A 22,492-nucleotide genomic window follows, 5' to 3' on the forward strand; every position below is an offset into this window, starting at 1 on the left:
CTAGGATTCTCAAAATGTACAGCAACTTCATCCTTATAAACCAGTCGTTATAAGTCCCAAAATTATCTCTGACTGTGGGAGGGATGGTTTTATTCCATCAATTAATAATTTATGTGTAGAACATAATTATGTTTTTAGCTTTTACATCTGAATATGTACATTCTTTTTTACCGTTTTCTAGTATTATTGCTAGTACATATATCATGCATTCATAAAAATGTAAAGGCAATTTTTATCGGTCTCTTCTATGATAAATTCAAAAATTAATAAATGGATTTTCACGGACTGTTTACCAAAGGGACACAGGAAAATCTAGGTATTGTTGAATATTGGTATTAGGAATATGGGTGTTATTTACATAATTGTTTAATAACTAATTATGTGGTATGCTCTATTTTAAGAAACAGACTTTCTCCTAAAATACAAATACAGTCACGTCAATTTGCTCACAGCAAAATAAAGTTCACTCCACCTATTCCTAATTCAAAACAAACCACTCGAAACCCAAGAACAGTCTAGAAACCTCTCAAAGATCAGCTTCACAAAACAGTCGGCACATTTTCTTTGACACTCCGTCTGCTATACTCGTATAAGCTCGAAGGCGTCTCGAACGAAAATGTTTGCACTTTGGCGTATTCCCATAGCTCTCAGGCAGGGAATAGACAGGCTCCCTGTCATATCGTAAATTTAATTTAACACTTCGGACGGGACGGTTATGTCATCCATTTGCTTTTGAAACTTAGAAGATGGAAGGTTGTTTTTAAAGAACCAAAATATTCATGCTGGTGACAGTCTCCAAATTCGCATGGGTATATGTACATTTAGAAAATAGATTGGTACTTTAAATATCACTTGTATGTAGGTATGTGTATGCATAACATATTGTACCTTATCTAACGCTACATACACTTTTTAATATAATAAACAAAAGCACACTACGTGAGCTAAAGTAACAACATTCTGTTCAAAGAAAACCAACGGGAACATTATGAGAAAACCAAGAAAAGATCCAGACATTGTCTTAGCATTAAAATGCACGAAGCGAGATGAATACATTGCGCATTACGTACGAACGTGGCTAAGATTAATCCTTAGTTCCTCAGCAATGTATATGTATTTTTTACTGTGGGAAACAACCTCTATTGTTTTCAGGCTTAGAGTATTGAGCCAACTGGATGGTCTCCCTCGTATGTTGTGTGCGTCAATTTGAAAATTTTATGTGTGTGTGGAATTTAATAAAAAATACATAACGAGAAAATGAGCTATCATTATTTGCCCAGCACGTAAATTGGCAGTTTTTTTCCACTTACGGACAACCAGTTTTATCAAGGGGTTTCGGGTTGCCCGAGGTTGAGGAGGTCGGATAGACAGTTGCTCCATACGAAACATTGATACTCAGGTGCATTCGGTTAGTTGTCGTTGGGAAAAACAGGGCAGATGATGATGATGATTACTTATGACATCTCCAGTTATTTAACCGCTCCAAGTATTCAGGGCCCTAACAAATGCATTCACAAACAGAACAAAATCCACGCATTCGACCTTAGGGGTGGTACACACTGCACCACATGATACATTTGTGACGTCATACATTAGCTCGGCTGGGATAATGCGTTGGTAGCATTTTTGCTTGATGTTACATAATAGTAAGTCGGGTTGCGCAGTTTTTTGCTGTCTGGTTGTTGTATGTCTGGGACCGATGTTTGAGTGCTATTTTGATGTCTGGAGTGAGGTCTGGTTTAAAGTGGCGTGATGTTTTGAAAATTATTACTGTATAGCCAGATGCAAGATTGTAGACAAGTACGATATATAATAAAATCCTTACTTATATTATAAATGGGTTTATTGTCGTATCTGTGGTACTTTCATTCCAATACTACTGAACTGTTATGTAAAAATCTGGTACACCAATGATTTCGATCCTAAGGAAGCATCACACAGGCTCCTTTTTATTCGTGCCCCTGGGAACACGGGAAATGAGTAACTAATATTTAGTGTGTTTGTTAGATACAATCTTATACTGAACTCAGGATTCACACAGTATAAACACATAAGTGCTTCAACTACTGGATCATTACCAACTTCACAACAGCAGCAGTACAAAAAAACTAACTCATATTATAACTACCATTCTTAAAAGAACGCTGTTGCTACCCACTTTTTTCTAGGATGCACGTGCATAATTTGCCTAAATGAGTTCTCCGGAGGTGGCTGGGTGCTTTTATTCCGCTCCGCTGATATTAAAAGTTGGTCAAATGTGCATTCCCATTGTACCTTTGTTTCTCATTGTTTCTATTCTATTCTAAGCTGAATCTAGTGTTTCTATGCGGCCAGTAATTTATTGTGGGCGGAAGCCTTAATTGTTCCAGGCTAATTTGTTTGGTAGGAGGTGGAATTTTTAGATTTATTTCGTAATGGCTTTCAAATGTTTTTTTGGTTTATTGTTTTGGGTTTCTTTGTTAGGAACGTAAAATTTCAGAGACTTCTCGTTCATATCATATCATTTATTGCATTCCATATTGGTGGAAAATATAAAATAATAGAGGTAGTCACAATTATGGACCCTGATGGGCACAGAAAAATAGTTAGAAGAGAGGAAGGCGTTTAATGTAATATAGTAGTATGTAGTATATTATTTAAGTATTTATTTATATTATAATATTACGTATATTTTTGTGTAGCATAACTTCGTTTTATAGTTATTTTCGTTAGTTTATGATTCGGAAATATGACTGATGATTATATAGTGTTAGGTGATTTTGAATCAGTAGATACTTATGTTTAGTCATAATTTTCCAGCTGACCCCTGACAGAAAACCCCTTCTAAAATCATAACAAATATAACACAAACATGTGCCCCTGTAAATTCCACTTTCAAAACTTGACCCTAAGGCCTCAAAATTCGATACAAACGGCCACAATGCCCGCATAACCATACAATCTTCCAGAAACTTCGAGGCATCTTGCCGCGGTCATCCCGAATGTCGTCGGGGGACCTATAATTCAGTTACTATCCAACAGGGAGCTATGTATGAGACCTCTAAGTGTAGCCAACTTTACATGGAGCAATTAAAAGTATTATAAAAGTGGGAGTTTTATGAGATGACGTGTTTTATTTGGATAGTCTTTATTGTAGGCGTAAAATACAGCTTAGGGTGTATTTGTAGGACTCTGGAGATGTAGAAAAGGATTGGGGTAATTTCAAAAATAAAATCTTTCTGTTCTAACTGCAATAATACATGGTACATAGTACATGACCCGGCCTACCAATCATGTTTTGTATGGTGAAACAGCTACAGAAATGGGAAAGAGCTCTTCCCATACAAATAGGGCAAAGGAAGAAGAACACAAAACGGTACATTTTAAAAAGTATCTCTCCTCTAAGGAAAATAATTTATAAATACACTATGTTCCATAAGAGATCTCCCAAGCAAAAACTTCAACCATATCATTATACACATACATCAGTACTGATCATCATACACTACTATGCTTATTCTAACAAAATGCACTACAAATAGTTACCTCAATCTGTGCAATAACCTATATATACTCATTAGCACTACATTACACCGAAAAGTCCATTTACAGACGAAACACAATTTAATTGGAACGATGTCATACAAAATCGATAAACCGTTATGTATAACAAAAGATTACTGGGTAATCCACAAATCTACATTGGTAAATTCAGTCGTAGATTTAAACACAATTACGTTTGGAAATACCTAGAAATTCTAATTGGGACACCAAAATATTCCAACGTGGAATTTAGAGTGAACATCGAATTGTAACAGTCATATTAATGTTAGCTGAAATATGCATTGGTTAAAAGAAATGACAATATAAGTGTTGGCTAGTGTGACATTTTCAATAATGCAATCATTTTGGTTTTGAAACGTTTATGCATATTGATATTATTATTTTTTTTCAATTAATGTAAATATTTTGTGAATAAAAATGTTTGACGAAAAAAAAAGAAAAATACATATTGATATAAAGAAATGACAATATTGTAATATTGTCAGCTAGTGTAACATTTTCAATAATGCAATCATTTTGGTTTTGAACATTTAAACATATTGATATAAATATTTTTTTCAATTAATGTAAATATTTTGTGAATAAAAATGTTTGACGAAAAAAAAGAAAATACATATTGATATAGATGTTTTATTTCATGAAATCGGGCAATTCTTGTGCACATTTTATTTATGGGAGCTCTTTAGCTTACTCTTACAAAAACAAAGAGGAATATGTGCGTCTATATTTAAACACGTCTAAGGCGCAAAGTCTACGATTGTACAAAATTGTGCAAATATAAATAAATAAATAAACACATGATCACGTAAATAAATAATCTTGACATCTAGTAACAACAAAAAAAACAAGTCAAATACATAACATACCTACTTAACATAAAAGCACCGACAATCAATTCAAACAATCCAGCCACTGGTCAAAGCTTCATACATACAAACCAATAAAATTTACACCGAAAACGGTGACCGACCAGCGTAAATAACAATTCTGAATTCAAAAGAATTCTGACGTAATTCCGACAAATGGTGAATTCAGAAAAAGCAAGTTCAGCGATTCGTACGACAAAGGTGCAGACTTAATTTTTTAAATCAACGGTACGAGGAAGCACGTATTGCTACCACAGTGCAGTTTTTTACTCTGTGACTCAAGTAAAATTATATTGCCAAGTTTTACTGTGTAGCTTTAGTTGAGCAGATGGCTTGAGTTATGTGGTAGTCTTGAATGTTTAGGTTTTTGGTTTCAAAATGTTGTGTACAGTGTTGTGATGTTAGGTTTTTTAAACCAAGTTTTTTGTTTTATTATTTGTCGTGCTAATCTAATATGTCTTAATCTTGGACAAAGACTATCTTCACTGGCATGGCATATCGACAGTTTTATTTTAATTGGTACAAAAATACTTAACACTAAATGATAATATTAATTTACCCTTACCAACTTTCTCTCTCGATCTCTATTCTCAACTACAGCAAGCAATAACCAACTAAACTACACGACCAGTTGACATAACAACAACCAACATTATCTTCACCACTCCTATTCATGACACATGTGCTAATTCTCAACTTGAATGGAAAACTTTCCTCACGTTTGACACCCAACAGAACCGCAATCATACGCCGATAAGTGTCAGAAGAGTCGACACTGTTGTACTCCGAATCGTTTATCGATATGACACATAATACCCCCCATTCATAGGTCAATCACTTACAGCAGTTTCTTGTTCCAATCTTGGGAACATTTTCCGTTAATTCATCGTTCATCTTAATCTATGAGATGCGGTTGTGATCGTCTGTCTATTGTACCTCTAGTTGTATTAATATTTTGTTAGATAAGTGTTTCGAAATATTCCTTTCATCTTATCGTGTCGTTGGGGCTAGGATTCCACGGTCTATATAATGTTTTGTTGAAGTTTGTGTCTGGCCTTTGAAATTATAAGCGTTGCTCATTTTGTTGTAATGAAAAGAATCTTACACCCGATACCAAAATAAATAATTGTAAAAAACATTCTATCAATCAAATTGGACAATGGATTAGTGTGTAAATGGTTCAAGTCGGCGGACCCAATTTCACCTTCTCCGTTCTACATAAACGATTCCTCCATAAAAAATATGATCCAAAGAAAATCCTCATAATTTATTTATAAACAGTATTCATTGAACAGCTTGCTACTTCATGCGTAGAGACTGCAAAACTGCACCAAAAAGAAGACCCAGGTCCTGCTTCGTTTTTGCTATCATTTGCAGATCCCATACAAAAAATATACAAAACGGGATATGCCCCAGAACCCTTTCATTCGCTGAGATAATAGCCTTTTTTATTTTTTGAATCAGAAACTGTTTCAGTTCGCTGGATTTTTGGTTTTCTGCTTTTGTTGTTCCATTCTGCTTAAAATTTGTATGAGACGCATCGCCTTTGTTGCCTTTTTTATGTTTCCTTCGTTGTCATTTTATGGGTATAGTGAGTCATAAGATCCGGCTGAATTTTTATTTTTTTATCGGCACATAAAAATGTAGCAATGTCATATAACAATTTTCGCACTTAAATTGGAATATCTGCACTTTAACCTTTTACAAAATAAATATACAGACTCTATTTACCTTTTACATAATATTCATGATCATTTTATCTAACACATTAATTCAAATTAATTTCTTACATTGTATTTTAAAACATTTAAAAACACAACATATAGTTATCGAAACTGAACTAATGAGTACCGAATATTGGAATACACTGTAACATTATAATGCATTTCTATTAGGTACAACCTATTTCAGGAACTACTATTGAAAATTTGATAACACAAAACAACTCGAGCCTACATTGCTCTTCCAGTTAAACTCATGTACATACATTATGTTCTTCATATGTTATACATTATGTTACTCTTGAGTTTGTTTCGGTGTTTCTTCACAAGGTAGTTAGATAGCATAATACCGACTTCATCTCATTTGTACTCATCTTTGTGTGTTGTAAATTTTATTGGTGTACCTACAAAAAAAGTATAATCTATCTATCTATCTCAATATTAATGAAAAATTTCGAGTAAAGGTATTGTATGCAAACCTATTTGCAAAATAAACATCATTTATGTATTATCTATTGAATTGTGAAATAGGAATCAATACATTGGTACTACTCTTTACTACATAATAACTTGCCAATCTAACCTTTTCTCGAGAAATCAATTATTACTTCATTGAACTACACTTCCTTTATATTCAAATAAAATATCACGAATAATAAGCAGACTATATTTATTTTAGCCTTTGGTCTGAACTCAATCAAATCTATTGTTTATAGGTATTCAATATTTGTAACACTCATAGTGTGCCCTTTTAGAATACAGTTGTATTCAGATTATCAACACGGATACTTAATAATTCCACCAACTCTATTATTGAGTCATTTTTATGAATTCAAATATTTGTGGTGACCTTGAACTAAACTACTTACATGGAACTGTTTGCCTGGGCTTAAATTGTAGACTGTCTTTCAAGTAGAAAGTGTCAATCGGGACTAGCAGAACTATTTAGGTAAATAGAAATCACTCGTAGAAAACAATAGACATCGGTTCCAATTTAAAAAAAACCCCGACCAAAGTGACATCAGAAATACCTTCAAAACGTACCCCATCTATGCGATGTACATCCGTGCATATGTCAGAATGAGTAAATTAGTTTGTCAGACGCAGTGGCCCGACAAGCCTTTGTGTCATCAACAAAACAAAGTTATTCATATAAAAGTTGCTACATGCTATCTCCAGGCTGTTTTAAAAGTTGCTGTTCTACATTCATTTGACCTATTTTGTTAGGTTACATTTATAAAAAGGATTTTCTGAAGAATTCTGAAAATGAAAAATATCTTGTGCTTTGTTGTGGACAGGATTTCAAGCAGTTCTTACGTACATTTATTATCCTATCGTATTTTTCGAGTCGGAAACAATTCATCAAGGCGAATTTGAAAAGGTAGTGCTTTAGAATGGTTTATTTATTGTTATTATTCGGAATAATCGTTGTTTTATTCGTGTTCTTCTTGAATGCTTTGGTATTTCAATATCTTTATTTGGTAAACTTATAAATCATGTACCTATTTAACAAAATATGTTGATAAAATGAAAGATATACGAGGTTTGGAGTATCTTTTAAGTTACATGTTTTTGTATAAGTATAATGCCAATGAAAATAAACGAAAACCGTTTCTACATAGGTACAGGGAGTCTAACATAAAATATGATAACAAATTAAAAAAAAAGTTGAATATCATTGTATATAACAGCAGTTCCTTCATACGCGTATGATGTGTTTTTTAAATTAATAATATTCTTATTAACGACAGCAATTTCATTAACAAAGAGTGTAATCATAAGTTTTAATTAGCAAATAATTAAAACGAATGCTGATTAAAAACCGTTCATTCAATATTAATTGTAACTACGACTACGTCATTCGAAATGTATCATTCAATTGCTGATGCATTTTTTAAAATATGTGCGTTTTTAATTATTTCCAGACAATATTCATTTTGATCTGTATGTTGTAATCTCAGTAGGTATGTCATTCAGCTCTTTCTATTTCAAGTTCGAATTAAAATCAAATAGGAAAGTAATATTTGAAAAAAAAAAACATTCATATTTTATTCATCTTCACTACCCAAAAATGTAAAACAATCTGTCCGGTTATCACTCCGAAACAACAGAACTAATTAAAACCAAATTTGGTACACCGATAATCTATAGCATAAGAAATTATGTAGGCTACTTTTTATCCCGGTGCATAAAGCAGCTCCCTCACTATGCAGGTAAAATAAACAAAGAGAAAAAAGCAATACAATTCTGCCAGATTATAATATTCCTATTTTTGGCACGCCTGTTGACAAATTCACAGATCCGTTTTTTTATCGGACCCGTAATACCGTTCCATCATGTCAGATTACCTATTGAAAATACATGTTGACGCTTTTGCAAATAAAGTAAAAAATGTTTTTTTTTTAGTTTTACGAGAGAGCTTTTATGAATGATCTGCTTATATTTCCATGAAGGTGCAGGTAAGTGAAAATAATAAAAGAAAAAAATATTAAAGTATGATCATTATTATCTACTATTTAAAAATAATTTAGTAGGTATACATACAGGTATATTCCTTCGTTATCATTCCTACATACAACCTAACATACAAGATTTTAAAACTTTGGTCAATATCATAAAATACGTATGTCTTGACTGATAGCAGTTTAATGTACTTAACATTAGCACACTTTTTACCCTACCTGATTTCAACCATCAAGCAATTATACAATCCATATTGTATTCCATATTAGAATTTCCCCGTCATTTTCAACCAATTTTAAAATTGACCCGCATCAAACATACCTTTTCCATTTCAATGTCCTACCCAGTCCAAATCTAGAAACACTCCAGAATAGAAATAAATAACAATTTCAAAATTTCCAACCGGAGTCATAAATTTTCCTTTTAAAGTACAACAAAGAACTTTGTAGTGTGAAACTAAAATTTCCTGATAAAATTGTTCTAACCTAGATAGCTGGAGAGGAGACGGATCTCGAAATTAAAGGAAAACATACATTGTAGCTGAACTTCTTCGTACAATAGGTGTTTTGTAAGGAAACTGGTTTTATAGCCACTCCTATAGATGGATCTTTTAGATTCTTCTGATTTTATCTAGAGAGGATTTACATGATTTTTATATTTTGTATACAAATTCAGATACCATATTTTCACTGAAAAATCAAAACAGGTGCTAGATTTTTTTCAAGCATTTCCGAAACTAAAGATATCCCGCACTGCGCTCATTGACTATGGGCAAATCTACCTTGGTTTGGGGGAGAGCTTTGTTCACCAGTGGACATTTTAGTTTGAAAAGGCTAGATATCGTTTTAATTATAACAGGCACTGTGAAGGTTAACAGCAATTTATCTTTACAAGCCTTTGATTTTGTACAATAATTGATTCCATTAGCTGACAGTAGTATTTTGATATTATTTTTTTTCATGGCACAAATATTCCATCCGTGACCAAAGTAAAATGAATGGAATGAAAGTTTTAAGAATATAGAGGTAAGTAGATAAATTACACAAACGCATAAACCAAAAAAAATCTTAAAGACATGCAATATTAAGCCCTACAAAATAAAAATAGCTAGAACAACGTTAGCTATATTCGTAAGAATATTAACTACAATCCTACGTGTTGGCTGTAAATCAGGCTCGGCAATTTCGCAACACATTCAGGATTTTTGGCCTGTTAACAAATTAAAGCATACGTTACCAGATTATGTTGTTCGCTATTTGTACAAGTTTGTACTGCGGGAATATAAAATGCAGTTTTCGTGTGAAATACTGAGGCTTTTGAACAAAACTTGGAACAAATTGAGCATTTTAAACCTTATTTTGAAGGTGTTAAGGTTGAATTTAGGTTTGGCGGAAAATGGAAGATTTTGGGTATCACGGTTGGCGCAGCAACGATACGATTATTGTGGGTTTGACTTCAAGATAGAATCAACTATTTTCTGATTGACAAAAGATCTAAACTTCTAAGTAAAAATGTGAAACTGAAGTAGGTATTTCAGTTGCTTGTAACTATAATCCACTATGCACTATATAATGATATCTTATCCAGATTTGTCAAAAAACAAGAAAAACAATATTTTTTGAAGCTCTTAAAATGGATTTTAAAAATTATCTCATCATCATCCTCCTGCCCTTATCCCAGTTTTATTTGGGTTCGGCACAAACGTTTTCTATACCTACTCTTCTGTCTGCTGTCATCTCACAAAAAATATTATTTCTTGTCATATTTATCGACTTGCTATAGGTAGAATGGAAATGTTATATATTTTCAGCTTTGTATAATAACATTATTAATTGAAAACTAAATGAGAATAACAGGTGCAATATACACACAAGTTTGGGCGTCACATGCAGTATGTGACCTAATATTGACGGAACTGCGCACAATGGTGGTAGAATTCAAAGTAATGTTATATCGCTACTGGTGAAATTCAGGTATTCTGCAAATAGGTAATTATGTATAGATTTACAGTCTTTGAAAATACAAATAGAATTATTGTACTAGTTTTGAGAACCGGTTTCCATAAACAGAAATGTTGAAATAGTATTTCTTCTGAAAGGCTTATAATACAATTTGAGTGCATCAAACATACTGATACATGTTTTTTCCGATAACTTAGAAACATGCTAACACAGAACCAAAGACAATAAGCGTTAACAAAAGCTACAGAAAACAAAAAGAAAAATCCCATTCACAAAAAACCTAATGAACAAATAGAACCCGAAATCTAAACTGAAACTGAAATTCCATTTCCAAATCTGAGACAGTCTTTTATTTTTACCCAAATGTCATTTCGAGGTTCCTACCGTTCAGGCCCGTTTGAAAAGCCGAGAGCAGTTTGGAGCCTTTTAGAACTCACGTAAAAAAAGAATGCCCTAGGTAAATCGGACCAACAAGGTTACGGGGCCCGTCGTCTCGCAAAAATTTGATTTGTAAATAAACCCCTTTAGGAAAGGACAAGTACATTTAATGCTGGATTTAGTTGATTTGATTGTGACAAGGTTCCAACCCGAGAGAGTGAGTAATGGGGTAAATTCCGTTGCTGTATCGCGCGATTCTTATATTTTATATTTTTTTTGTAACGAATGTTTTTTTTACATAAATTCTTGACATAGTATATGAACGTGTTTTGTTATTTGGAAATAATAGTTTTAGTTTTGGATAATGAATTTTTAATATTTACTATGTTTTATTTTAGTAAAAATTGCTGCAGGTATCTAAATATCAGGCAGAACAGCTTGTTAAAAGAGATTGTAGTTGAGTAATTGTACTATACTAAGCCCATATAACAATTTTACTGTAGTTTGTGCAAATAAATCGTCGTACAAAACGATTTCTTTGAATAACTGGTTTGTAATTGTGTTCATGTTGTCGCAATGTGTGCAATTTCGCATACGTGAAACTATTTTAAATAAATTCTGTATATTTTTTTGTAAAAATATTACTAGGGACTGGAATGCTTTAGATTAGTTTATCAAAAACCGCAGTGAAAGAGAATGTAAAGTTTTTTTAGAGCATGTATGCCTATATGGTATTTATAATTTTAAAATATTATTTCACTTTTTTCAAAAACGGTAGAAGGGTTCGGGAGATGATTTTTTCGATCTCATAGCATTACTTACGTAAAAAAATAAAAGTAAAAGATAACTTTAAAAATATACGTAGTTCTTTCAAAATATTTTTAAAAGTTACATTTTTTGGAGTAACCAAGCAAATTAATGATGTCAATTTAATATAAACTCATGAAAGTAAATCCAATTAAACCAAAAATATGTAACAAAAAGTAATTTTAGACACGTCAAGCTTATCCTCAAGGATCGTATCTTAACTATGGCCTACATTACTACAATATTACTGCAATTTATCTTCCCTTTAACTTGCAAATTGTGTTTGAAGTACATAGATAATATTTGATATCCACCCCTCCCTTTCTGACATCCAAAATTCCGTACGTTCGAAAAGGACAACTATATATACCGCAGTTACGAAATTGCGGTATCTAAACACGAAGTCATGAAACAACTACAGCCGAACATTAACATCGAATTACGTTTACAGAAACTATTCGTGTTAACGTTAAGTATATCGTAAAGGGATGTACTAGGACATCATGACTGTATGAGTAGCATGGGACAACTCGTTGGTACCAGAATACGACAGTCCGGTGGCTAGTGGCTTTAACTAACGTTTGGAGTCAGACATTCACGCACACAAACAAAAGACGGGCACACTTCGATCGCGATAGCCATTTAAACGTATAGACTGTACAAACTGTCAATGGGTGCGTGGTGAGTTCCACACGGACAAAGGTTGTGGTAGTGTGTGTCGTCAAAGTTCACACAGCTAAGTTGAGCTTCTGTTAGAAATGATGAGACCAACCGTGAAAATGGTTTAACTGCTCTGAGGCAATAAAATGCAGCCATCAAGAGTTCTTGCGAAAGATGCGCCTTGAGAATTGGACTATTTATTGAATAAGAGATATTGCAAACTTCCGACTCTTAGTCGTACACGGAAATAGGTATAAAAAAATACGTCTTTATTATGCTGATATTAAAAATAAGTGACGGTGTATCTTTCACATCAAATTGGCTAAAGTTAAAGATGGAGTTTTGAGAAGTTTGGTTTTAAGAAATGTTGATTAATCAAGAAACGTTTTATTCGTGAAATAATAATGAAATGACGAGGCGATAACATCGGAGGTAAAATACAACAGCAAGTAGTTTAACTGATCAGCCAGAGTAATTCCGACAGACAGACAAAATACTCGGTCGTTGACCGAGAAAAATTCGGCCCCTACAAAAAAACGGACGTTTGTGTCCAACCTTACATTTTTATGATATCATGTTAATGTATATCGAAGTATCAGATGCTAACATAGAACATTTTATTATAACGATTATTGAATTTCTGTTTTAAATTCAAATCATTCTGTCTTTGCCATGTGTATTTAATAGGAATATTTCAATTGTAAAACCATTAAAGAGATTCGAAAAACTTTTAAGATTGCTTAGAGACTGGATAAGCGATATAATTAATACAAAATGTTCATCAGAATTTATTTAATGAAACCTTAAAAAGCGCTCATTCCAATCAATTCACAAAATGAACTAAAATTAAATAAATGTAGTGTAACTAAAGATATTTTTAATGGAGCAATTAGCACGGTTTAAGTAAATAAGTTGAGCGGTAAAGTACCGACGGCATATTCTGGAAAAAGAACTGAGTTACGGTACGGAACTCATTCAATTATGCGGACGGTAATTAACTTTTTCGCCGTGGAATGTTCTAGTAATAACAAATGACAATCGAAAAGTATGAACCAAAAAAGTCTTAGTGGGAAACCAGGGAACTTTTACTTTTTATGTTTTTTTTTGCTAATAAATTCTAAGTCAATTTGTAAAAATAATAAAATTGCTTCTTTTACAGTGTAATGCAATTAAGAATTCACTTTTTTATATCTTGTATTAATTTGTCAAAAATATTAAGAAGCTTTTTAATGAGTTCGTTAATCCAATAAAATTGATGTGATGTTTTTAATGAGAGTTTATAATTTTGTTTTTAGTTTATTTTTTCGTTAATAATAATTCTTCTTACCATTTTAAACTTAATTGGTATCTAAAATATTTCTGTCTGTTGCAGTACTTATGCTATTGTGTTTAATTGCTCTTATATTTTATTTGGAACCGGTGCATCATGTTTTCTTCTTTCATAGTCTTCTATAATCTGCCGTCAGCTCACAAGTAACCATCCTTCTTACCATATCGGCTTTCACACAATCCATCCATCGTTTCTTTGGTCGTCCTCTACCACTACATCCGTCTACGTTATATCGAAAACATACAGATATTATTGTCACCGCTCTCTCCGTCAATATCGCAATAAACGTAATACCATAATGACTATACACTGAAGCACAATATATCAACGCAAGGAAAGCGAGTAATGGAAGTGGTGCGCTCGACAAGCGTCGGCAAGGGACGTCCGCGTCTATTGTACGCTGCGATCATAAGGAATTTGTGTATAAAACTAAATATTCTGAAGAGTTTTAAATTACTAACTACAAGTCTATAATATGTTACGAATCATCATCCTCCTGCCATTTTCAAAATTTTATTTGGGGTCGGCGCAGCATGTTTTCTCCTTCCATATTCTTCTATCTGTCGTCATCTCACAAGTAACATTCTTTCTTGCCACATCGGCTTTCAAACAATCCATCCATCGTTTCTTTGGTCGTCCTCTACCACTACATCCGTCCCCGTTATATCAAAGAGTAAGCAGAAGGTCTCACTGCTAAGACAATTAGCTATACGTATTGTCACCGCTCTCTCCGTCAATATCGCAATAAACGAAGTACCATAATGACTATACACTGAAGCACAATATATCATCGCAAGGAAAGCGAGTAATGGAAGTGGTGCGCTCGACAAGCGTCGGCAAGGGACGTCCGCATCTATTGTATGCTGCGATCACAAGGAATTTGTGTATAAAACTAAATTTTCCAAAGAGTATTAAATTACTTACTATACGTCTAAAATATGTGACGAATCATCATCCTCCTGTCCTTATCCCAATTCTGCACATGACATGTTTTCTCCTTCCATACTCTTCTATCTGCCACTTACCACATCGGCTTTCACACAATCCATCCATCGTTTCTTTGGTCGTCCTCTACCACTACATCCATCTAAGTTGTATCGAAAAAAAACAGAAGGCTGCAGCCGTCAATATCGCAATAAACGTAGTACCATAATGACTATACACTGAAGCACAATATATCACCGCAAGGAAAGCGAGTAATGGAAGTGGTGCGCACGACAAGCGTCGGCAAGGGACGTCCGCGTCTATTGTATGCTGCTATCACAAGGAATTTGTGTATAAAATGCTGGTCACAATTTTTCTTTGGTATTTTTTTTTGTGGTTGTTTTATTTTTAAATGGGGTACAGAAGGAAAAGAGGAAATAGTTTGAGTAAGAACATAAGTAGAGAAGTTATTGAGAGGAGAAAAGTCTAAAAAAATATTATCACTTAGATGATCTACAGTAATTTCTTCTTTCTTTCTTTCTTCTTTCATTTAGAGATTTTTTATCGGTTTGCTTAGTAAAACTGTTGAGCTATTAATTTTAATTTGGTCTCAGAATTTGGTAGTATAACTTGTTTCTGTTATTTTCACAAATATCGATTGTGTACATAGTTCGTTTAAGATTGTTATTAGCTACGAATAAAATCAGAAATAAATCTAAGACTCCTCTTCGCGACGACCTTGACCGCTATTTATATTTAAAGCCAAAACTGTTACAAACAATTACATTTAAGCATGTAATTAGACAGAAAATAAACAACTACTAATGACTATTCTGATCATCATTATCAATTTACTTCGCTACTTGAAGTTACATAATTTAAATGATAAAAAACCTATCTTCATTCCGAGTTTATTTCCATTCATGAACTAAAATAAAGCGGTCAAGTGTGTTTGTAAAAGGCGTTAATCGTCTCTTATTTACTCACTCAAGGTAAAGCACACTTTTTGGCTTCTGACTACCCGTACCTAATGACTGCCAATGATGTTCAAATGACAGCCGGGACCCACCAATTTGAAGTATGGTCTGACCATTTTTGGTGCAGTTGACAGTCCTGTCAGCTGTAACAAACAAGAGTATATGCAACTAAGAACTGAAAAAAATTGGTACCTATGGCCCTATACTTGCCGAAACACGGAGGAACTCGTCATGACAAAATCGGGTACCCATACTAAAACAAATCACGCCAAGCGTAGCTTAACCTTATTGATCGACTCGTGTCTGTTACTGGCCACTTAGAAATAACTCAATTTATTTCACTATCGTCTCAATTAAAAGTATAGACACACATTTACATAAACTCATACACACACTGTCCACCAACAAGGTGGACAGACGACTTTATAAAGGTCGCCAGAAGACGCTGGATGCAGGTCGCCTCCAACAGGTATCTGTGGAGATCTAAGGGGGAGGCCTATGTTCAGCAGTGGACGTCCTATGGCTGAGATGATGATGATGATGATGAAACACACATATACAGTAAAAGCTATCAATCAATACAACAAATTGTAAAGTAACAATCGAACATATGTACCTATAAATATTTAACAAAATAGGAATTGTTTTAATAAACAGAGATTTGTGTGCGCAAATCTGGGTTTGCTAAACAGCGAGATGAACAAACAGGATTGCAAATATTGTACGTTTACATTGTGCATGGGTATTCTGCGTATTGAACTGGTAAGGTTTATTCTATTCTGTGCCTTTTACATTCTCTACAGGTTCCTTGAAATAGATTTTTAGGCTTCTGTACTCCCGTGGAACCCTGTTAGGTACTAAGACTTTGCTGTCCGTCTGTAGCCAGGCTGTCTCATGAACCATGATGTCTGCACAGTTAATTTTTTCACAGATGATGTATTTACTTAGGTATGTACAATTAATGCCTTACTTCTTCCACTTAGCTAACTGCATTATATATTGTAGGACGATCAAGCTAGGTTGTCAGCGGTTTTATCCGCGTATCATGAGAACTACTTCGTCTTTCTCTATAAATGTGCTATAAAACATAGAACAAGCAAACCCTTCAATTTTATAAGACTGTGATTTAAACCTATGATCCAGTTAGCAGACCAGACTGGCACGTTCAAAATACAGCTCGGTAAATACAATAAAACTGTAAAATTTTCTACAAGCTATTCAAAATGTAACTAAATAAACAACTACCAACAAATTATTAATTAGTTAGTTTTAAACCGCTAGTCGAACTAATTAGTTCTAAACGTGTGGTACCAGGCAATCATAAATTATCGGAAGAACATTATTAAGGCGTTTCTCCATTGGCACTGAGTCAATACGGCACATATTTATTGGTTCGCTAGTTGTACCTTTTTTGTTACTAGAAAAGTTTAGCTTGTAAGTTTATTAAGTGTTATTATTAATTAGTTAAGTAACTAGTGCTTTTTAGTAATTACAAAAGGTACGCATAGGGAAATTAGTATTTAGGCAGACTTTTCAGAAGAATTTAATGATGCAAGGATTTAATAATATGTATATGCCAAGTTATTTGAACTGGACAAAATAGTAACTACACCTCAGCATTTATATTTGTTGTCCTATGATGAAAAATTACAAAAAAAATATACATGAAAATATATGATGAGTTAAAAAGACATTACGAGCTCATACATATGTACATTATCGAATTGCATAAGTAGGATAACGCCTTTACTAACACGAATCGAATGCACGAACCGATCTTTGTCCTTCGTGTGTCACAAACTGATTCAAACCAGATATTTCTACTGCCGATAATGGGGTGTTTGGGTTTCATTCAGATTAACTCTAAGTATGTACAAATATGCCTTCTCTAACGACAATCATGCAAGACATACTATCCATTGCTGGGTTGGTTGAAAATGCCAAAACTTCGGTCATACAAAAGGAGAAATGGTCACAAATCTCGATACTTTGTCCGTAGATCACGTTTATTGTCAAGCAAAGTGCATAATCTTAGGCACGTGTTGATGGATATCAATTAGCTGAATCCAATGGATGCTAAGACCGATGGACCATGCATTCGTGTCATGCACGTTCTTTCCTAGAACTCTGCGCAATATTCTGATATCATAAGCTTCCTCTTTCTCCAACCATATTGAAATGGGTTGTCAGTGTAACCGAATGCAGTTGAGGATCATTGCTGTACATGAAATGGTTGTGGTTATGACCTCCTAAACTATTTCACCTTGCTTGCTGCTATAGTTGTCAAACTTTTAGGCATCAGAGTATTCGGAATGAGTGTTACCACGCGCGAATGACTGTGCCGATGACTGCCAAAGATGTATTAATAATGGTATCCTCATCTTATGGTAAATGTGCATCTATCGACGTCAAACGCGGCGAATGCATCGAATGAATCTAATTCTAGTGAGGCCTCGCGTACTCCAATCCAAGCAGAACGCGCTAAAGAAATTGTTTCCATTTGTTATACATCTGTCATGCCTGTTAGCCGCTTCAAATCTGATGACCGTATAAGTATTCGTCTTCCATATCAGGAATTCTTCTAGACTCAAACGAAACGACGCGAACAAGGTATGCCAGGATTAAAAGCCGTTTCGTTCGGCGCCTTCGACTCTGATAGATGTTCGTTCACTATTAACGTACATACTTTCTGAGGTCAGTCGGAATATTTTGAAGAACAAGTAGATTATATTTCACAACACTTGTATATTACTATCAGTGTTCAAGTTTAATGTATTGAGAGCAGATCTATCGTCGATTACATGTCGACACAGTTTCAATTATAGCGGAAAGTTTTACAGCTGATAATTTGTGTTACAAATTAACATTGTGACACTGAAGTATAAAGTCTGTTTAAGATATGGGAATATAAACTTCACTTATTTGTCTTCATCATCATCATCATCATCGTCTCAGCCATAGGACGTCCACTGCTGAACATAGGCCTCCCCCTCAGATCTCCACAGATACCTGTTGGAGGCGACCTGCATCCAGCGTGTTATTTGACTTAAGTTAATGTTATTTTTAACCAAATTCGCAATAAAGAGGTGGTTCTAAATTCGGATGTTGTATTTATTTTTAGTCCTCAATAAAACGACAAATACTGGCAGCTTAATAAATAAATAAATTCCGGCCTGCTGTCAAGAAATACGTGAAATAAAACAAAATTATCTCTTCGGAAAAGAACCCGAGTAAACCTTACAATCATAATTTATGAACCCTAATTTAGCATACAAAATACAAAATTCAGAGTCACTGAAATTCAAGTACTAAACAAAGCTATGTGTGACTTGGGAAATACTTTGAAACTGTATACAAAGGTAATGGTAGCTGATCAGACGACGTCTTTCGAATACCACCGGGGATATTACCGAGCTCTCTACAGTTACTGTAGGCTTTATTTCAGAGATAAACTATGTTTACGTTACGTTATATGACCTAGAAAAAATAACTAATTAGAGATATTTACAGTAATATATACAGCCTTTAAGTAAATAAAACAACAAAAAATATTTACAAACAAAAATGGAGAAATTACAACTTAGTATCAAAAAAACTCATCCGCATCGCTGTCAGCGGGGTTCGTGCCCAAAAGGCTAGCTGTATTGCCACGCTGGACAGAAGTGCAAATTCTTTGACCGAAGCATATACCAGCCTTTGGATCACGAGTGGACCCCACTAATCGGTTACTTTTTGTTATATGACTATGTTTCATTGGTATGCAGCTATCTGTACTATGCATTATATTGATCTTTCAACTAAACACGTTTGTTAACATGAGAATTATATCGAATCATAAAGATTGTTGTACGCGTGTAATATATATTGCAGATACATCATTATGTACACCCATTTTTAAAGGTTTGATCTTAGAACTTAGTTTGATTATTATGATGATATCAACATGAATTCTGGAAAGTACAGTATCTGATGGAATCCTGTGAAAAATAAGCCCAAGAATAAAAAGTAATAATAAAAATATTCCCAGTTTTAAAATTAGCGATGAATCCAGAATCTGGCAGACTGACTTACCCAAAATAACAATTATCAATTTCAATACGTATGTTATTGTTTTATATTCAAAACATAATTGCATAAATGTCTGCCTTCTTATCATCGTTTAAATGACCTAATGACATGAGACGCGTGGCTAAAACCGGTTCGGAACTCCTTAGTATTGACCTATCACCTAAATATTATGATTGTCAGTCGAGCAACGAGTGATTTGAGTGATCGATCAATCGAGGTGACTTTACTGTTTTGAGGAAAATTTTGATTTGAATTTGGATATCTATGTATTTGTAAGTTTTTTTTTTGTTAATGTTTTAGACACAAAAATGTAGGATTTTTAGTACGGTTTGATGTAAAAAATAGGCAGTTCTTTCAAATACATTAATTAGAGAAATTGCGCAGGATATAATCGAAAATTTACTAAAATGCATTTGCTTATCATGTAGTTTACTTTTCATATGAAGTCACTTCTTGCTTAGATTGGTAGGCAGAATTAGCAGTTTGTCTTAACAATAACATAAGGAGTTAGATTTTGGACACTGGACAAAAGGAAATATGTATTTGAACAAAGTTTGCAAATTTGAGTATGTCAACCACACCCACAAATTCTAGAAGTCTTCATTCAATATCAGACTTTAACGACCTATTATGAAAATAATGAAAGTCAGTATGGAGATTATAAAAACGTTAAGGTTTAAAATGAAAAACATAAAACTCGCAAAGGAGGCGCTGCTTTTAAATCAACTAGGTTTTATGTTACATTTTGATGGCTTAAAATTACGACCTTGTTATTACAATTTAAATGAAACAACGGTTCGTAATTCACAAGTTAATTATCACATTGGAAAGCTGCGCAAAAAGTTTTTGTTTAAATAAGTCAAAATGTAATACAATGCTGACTTTACACCTGCCTTGAATTTGAGTCCACCCATTTTTTAAATAAGTATGTTTTGGTTTATAACTAGTAGATTGCTTCACTCACATTGTATATACCTATACCTTAACTTTGTCATAAATCACTCTCTTTTTGATAAAACTGAATGCTGCTGAATAAAAACTAATCCAGTATTTTTTACAAACATACGAGTAGTTTTATAAGGGAACTATATTTTTTGTCACCAAAATTTATATTTGTCATCAAGTTGTATCACCTAATAAATAGATCTATCGCCACGAAATAGTTTCGTTCTCAGATAAACAAAGAGTGTTCCCAGTATGAATTACCAAATTATTGTTATATAATGTGTAAAAAAATATGAGATGGATTACCAATAAAATTGTAGTGCATTACATGAATATAAACTTCGTTCTCATAATAATAGTTTTATTACTTAAATAATAGCTTGGTGCTCAAAATGGTAGATCTGTCACCAAATAAATCGATTAATCGATCCCTGACTGCGACTCCTTTTTATTTGTTATTTTGTCACTAATACAGTAGTTACATTTTATTTCGTTCAGTTAGTAAAATAATGTATTCGATACCAATTTAATACATCAGTTTATAATTTTAATGAAAATATGTTCAAAGGGAAGAAGAAGGGAAGGGAGACAAATTGGCGCGCTTTCGGGCCTCAACGAATGGGTTGTAGGTACGATCATACGATGCGCGGCGCGGGCAGCGAGATGCAAGTTTACTTCATTCGCGACGATTACGTTCATTGTTGTTATTATTTTGACGTTAATTAAGTTTTTTATTTACTATTCAGTTAGAAATTTAATTTAAATATATTTGTACTACCTGTGGAAATTAAGACCCTTGGGGGAGGCACATGGCCAGTTAAGTAGTAGACTCTTTTGGTTGAAAGGATGATGACGACCACCCTACATTTTTAGACCTTCATGAAATTTTCTAGTGATATAATATATGATTTATTGGTGATCTCTTTAAATTAGTTTGCTTAAATACTATTAGGACAAACCTATTATAATACATACAAAACCATTTATTTGGTACTTGACCCCATATCTTCATGATTTTCGGTAATTATTGTGGAATTGATTTTACATTGTTTGGTGACTACATTTTGGTGACAAATCTACTATTTTGAGGGCAAACCCTATTATTTAAGAAACACAAAATGAATTAAATTGGTGACAGCTTAAATCATACCCGTTTTATAATAATTTAGAAAGAAGATTTGTAGTAATTAAACCCACCCAAAACAATAATGTGAAAGACTGCCAAGTTCGATAATATGGGAATGCTTCGCCTATAAAAGAAGTGAGATCTGAATAAGTACCAAGTTCCATAGTTACATATACCTCAGTTCAAAATAGTTACTTTTTAATGATGCTACTTGGCAAGTTTTCACAAACCTACTAAACGCAATGAATCAAGTATTTAATTTTCTATTAAAACTTGCCAAGTAACATCATTGAAAAGTAACTATTTTGAACTGAGGTATATGTAACTATGGAACTTGGTACTTATTCAGATCTCACTTCTTTTATAGGCGAAGCATTCCCATATTATCGAACTTGGCAGTCTTTCACATTATTGTTTTGGGTGGGATTTCATTTATTTTTGTAAGGTTGATTATTTTATTTTTTTCTTATGATTAAGTTAGTTAAGGAAATGTCTCATTTATACTATCTTTCAGATTTATGCTTCTTACAAAGAAATGAACTAGATTAACTAAATGGACTAGATTTACCAACTGACTGACATGACATGTTATCATATATTATGTTCGTGGATCAAAGTTACACATTCGTTATTTTCGAAACTGACGCACACTTGGTCGTTTTCAGATCAGATTTTTACTTTACTTTGACTTAATACAAACCTTTGTAACGAATTTCAGATCGG

This window comes from Helicoverpa armigera, chromosome 12 (assembly GCF_030705265.1).
Source record: "Helicoverpa armigera isolate CAAS_96S chromosome 12, ASM3070526v1, whole genome shotgun sequence".
Classification (NCBI taxonomy): Eukaryota; Metazoa; Arthropoda; class Insecta; order Lepidoptera; family Noctuidae; genus Helicoverpa; species Helicoverpa armigera.